We start from the raw sequence: 4,097 nt of genomic DNA on the forward strand, positions 1-4,097 counted from the left end.
AATCCTAAAATACAAACTGGTTTTCTCTGATGAAACATTTTAAACCTTTTGAAACAGTCAGTGGTGTCTTTTAAAGACCAGCCCAACGGGATGAACATGAGGAAGTTCTGCAGGGTTTTTTCTGGAGGAGCTGCTGAGTTTAGAACCACCAGCTGTCCGGGGCTCGACCTGTGCCGTTTTAAGAACCGGTTCCAGGTCTTCGGCAGACCTGAACGACCACCCAGACTCGTTCTATTGGGGTCTCTAACACAAAGCAGTCGCTTCAGACTTTAAACGCACTAATATCAAATCCAATTTAATTTCCAACAACTTCAATTCACTCTCAGAGAGCTACTTGAAAACATATATTCACATATCCTAACATCCTTCGATAGCCAACCATTCTTTCTTCTGATTTCTGTCGCCTTCCTGTCACAGTGACGTCTTCCTGAAACAAACTCCAACCTCTCAATCCCACCGAGCACATGCAGAAACGCAGGAGTCACGGCACGGGGAGGCGTTACCTGGATCTCCGCAGGCTTCACCTCCGCGCCGGTTCTCCAGCTGGAGGAACAGAGGAGAACCCAAAGGATCCGCAGGAGAAACGCGCGCGCGCGGCGGGACCAGCCACGAGGAAGGAAAGAGCAGCTGTTCTCCTGATGCTCTCTCGGCTCCCTCACGACGCACGCTGTCCAGCCCCCTTTCCACTTTGGAGGATGTTCCCTCCACATCCGGGATGATGGAACATGATGATGATGATGATGATGGCCTTCATCTCCATGGCTGCCGAAGAGGAGAGAAACATCTCGTTTCTTTGTATTCTGCGTCCACAGACAGAGACGGAAATGAGGCAACTTCAAATAACTCAAGTTACACAGTCAACTCATTTCTTCACACGTTTTGTCCACGATCTAGAATTGTTTCTGCGCAAACATCTACAAGAAGGGGGAAAAACGGAAATGACAGAAGTCTGGAAAGGATTTTCAGCTCCAAACACATGAGATCAGATCAGAGCCTCCTGGAGGCCTCAGCTGAATGTCTGCTCTGATCTGATCTTGTTGCGGATATGGAGCCTCGCGGATGACTGTGACAATAATAATAAGCCTTTTCCATAGTAATAACAGGTGATAACAATGCAGAAATATACAAATATTTAAAACATATCAGATAAAGCCTTGAAATGACAAATGTTTCCTGAAATAAAAAGATGTGAGTTGTTGTCATGACAATGGATTGCCTTTAATCAAAACACATCCCAAATATTTTACTTTGAAGAGATTATTTGACAAAACTCTTCTGAATGAAACATAATTAAATCACCTGTCTTTAATTTAAAAGCTTTATCGTGTTTTCATAAATCAAACTAAAACCACTCGTTGCTAAAATATGTCAATGGAAAGCTATAGCTCTCATCAATATTGATTTTTTCAAAATTGCCGAATTCTTTGAGTATTTTTCATTCATTGTTTCATGTGATTTTTTTATTTCTGCAGTTGTCAGAAAGTTAATGCCTTTTATTGCATTGATAAAGTTGCGCGTGCGCTTGACAAACAGCTGAGTGAAACCAAGAGCCATCTGGTGGTGGAAATCAGAACCAGCAAATCAACGCTGAGAAAAACTCGTTTCAATCCTGGAAGTGAACATAAATCTCTGCAGCTTCAGCTGCTTCCTCTGCTCAAATGACCGCAGATGTTTCTTCTTCAGCTCTGTACAAGAAAGAAAGAGGACAATATGAAGCACGAAGCATAACTGTAGGCCTATTATGAATGCATTTTTCAACAGTCACTAGGTCACCTGTCCAAATATTACCGGTTCCTCCAAAATCGGTAGGTTTTAAAAACAAAGAACATTTCCAGAAATCACGTTTTTATCTTGAGCAGAGAATGGCCGACAGATGGCTCTGCAGTCACGTGTCCAGAACAGAACATGAGTCTGAACATCCGGCTTGTTTTTTTAATGAGACAAATGCCATAAAACATACATTAAATAAAAGCGTAACAATCAAAATACTTGTGTTATTTGTCTCTTTTCTATCTTTTGTTTTATTTTAAACACTTTGAAACACAATTTGTCATGTTTTAATAATGTTACCTCAGAGAAAGGAGGATTTTTTTCAGGATGGTTCCTAAAATTCTGTCTCGGATCTAACAATGAAATATTGTGCAACATTTCTCGACACAATTCAGAATAATCTAAAGGAAACAGTCTTAGGTCATTCTACCACACTGTATGGTCACATGTCTGCTAAATTCAAAGTGATTGCTCTGGAATCATGGTTGATCAGTTTTTGCTGCATACATGTGTGTTTTCCTCTGTGATGTAGATATTTTTTGTTATAATAAAATTGTACATAAAATCCAAACTGTATTTTTTTCAAAGGCAGATCATCATCAATATTTTTCATTTTGAAACGATTTTATTAAAGTATAGGTTGGTTTGCTTCAATTAACACCTTACCTCAGACAGATCTGGTTGGATAAACCAATTCTTTGATTGATCAATTTTCCATGACACCCCCATCAAACAAATAATTCTTAGCCCTGATTCTGATCCCCTAAACGGTCAACATTCCTGACACAAACAGCTGATAGAGGATACATTTCTTTACACGGCTCTCTAGAGGCTTTCCATTCATGGTTTCAGTGCTGCGAAACATCTCTCAGGCCAGAGTTCCTGGTCTCTGAAGAGGGGCTGGCTGCTTGTAGTAATTTAATCAAGCAGCAGTGATTTTATAGTAAACACTTTTTCTGAAGACAGGCTGTACCTGCTAGCACTAACCGATGAGAATCCCGCTGTGTGAGGGATCAGTAAATGATTAAAAGACAGGTCCACACTCGTTCACACTTGTTGCTCAAGAGCTGATTTGTCCTGCTTCATTTGCCTCAGTAAGGCTGATCTCCACTGTGTGTTTTGAACCTCCATTGTCTCCTCTCAGCTCCTCCATCTGCTCCTCACTAATAGGAAGTCCTGCTTTTAGCTCTCCATTCTGTCATTAAATCCCCTGCTGGGTCTAGGAAGCTTTAGAGTTAAACTTTTCTCATGTTTTACTCCTTAGTTAACCGATTCCAGATTAAACCAAGAACATCGGACTCTGTCCCAGTCCTAAGATCACCCTCCATTGTTCTGAGACTGATCAGTTCCCATTGATCTCTGGGAAACATTAGTAATAAAGCTTTAATCTGCAGCCCCTAGACACACATGGGACAGCTCTATTATGAGTTCAGATGTACCATATTTGAAAACCAAAATCTATATTCAAACTGACAGACTGACACATACATGCATGTGAACCGGTCATCAAACTGCTAGAGGAATCTCAGCAGACACAGCCCTACCGTGCAGCATCAGCACTTCCTGGTTTGTGGCAGCACAAGCACCATACATGCAAACTCAAAACAATGTGCATCATCGACCTGCATGCACTGTATGATAACTGGACATAAAAGCCACATTTTAAGTTCAGAGTCGTTCTTTTATGTTACTGCTACAGCAGAGTAGTAATCCATCTCTCAGTGCATTGCTGCTCCGTTTTAGATGTTGCAGGTTACTCAAATTTGGCAAAAAGATTCTTAGGATTGTGTGCGGCAGCGTCACTGCTTCCTGAAACTCATGTAATTCAGTGGGAACAACTTCACATCAATGTTTTTGCTGGCAAGCTGAGTGGTTCTGTTACTGTAAGCCGTACAACAGCCAGCCGAGCAGCTGGCATTTAGCCTACTGTTAACTCTCTACAGTTTAGGGTTGCAGTGAAGATCTTCAAAATTCCAGGATGTACACTTGTCCCACGTACAAGTTTATGGGAAAAATGCACAGAAACCAAAACATGAGCTCATTTTAAGAAAAGTCCCACAGCTTCTGAGCGACCCCATCGTGAAAGAATATTCCTGTTCAATGGCTTCACTTTTTTACTTCAAGTACATACAGAAATGTATAGACTGACTGTTAGTTTGGTTGGCCATTACGATATGTTTTAACTTCATTGGTCTGTTGAAGTGTGTCCAATTTGTAAAATGTGATTTAAAACCAAAACAAGCTATCACTGAATGCAATAAGACAGTTTTACATTTAAAGTTTTACATTACATTTTACATGGAGGGAGCGAGTAACATACTTTTGTT

The 4,097-nt window shown here is 40.8% G+C and overlaps 1 protein-coding gene across 2 annotated transcripts in view; it reads right to left on the reverse strand.

The window, feature by feature from the left end:
- gprc5c (G protein-coupled receptor, class C, group 5, member C) overlaps positions 1 to 1,148 on the reverse strand; it is a 10,064-nt gene extending 8,916 nt beyond the window's left edge. The window contains exon 1 of one of the 2 annotated variants that reach the window (XM_024285353.2): positions 504 to 1,148. The gene's annotated coding sequence lies outside the window, so the exon portion shown is untranslated. The remainder of the gene's footprint in view (positions 1 to 503) is intronic. The other variant, XM_024285352.2, reaches the window with a different exon arrangement.
- Between the last annotated feature and the right edge of the window lie 2,949 nt (positions 1,149 to 4,097).

Source organism: Oryzias melastigma, linkage group LG19, assembly GCF_002922805.2.
Source record: "Oryzias melastigma strain HK-1 linkage group LG19, ASM292280v2, whole genome shotgun sequence".
In the NCBI taxonomy this organism is placed as follows: Eukaryota; Metazoa; Chordata; class Actinopteri; order Beloniformes; family Adrianichthyidae; genus Oryzias; species Oryzias melastigma.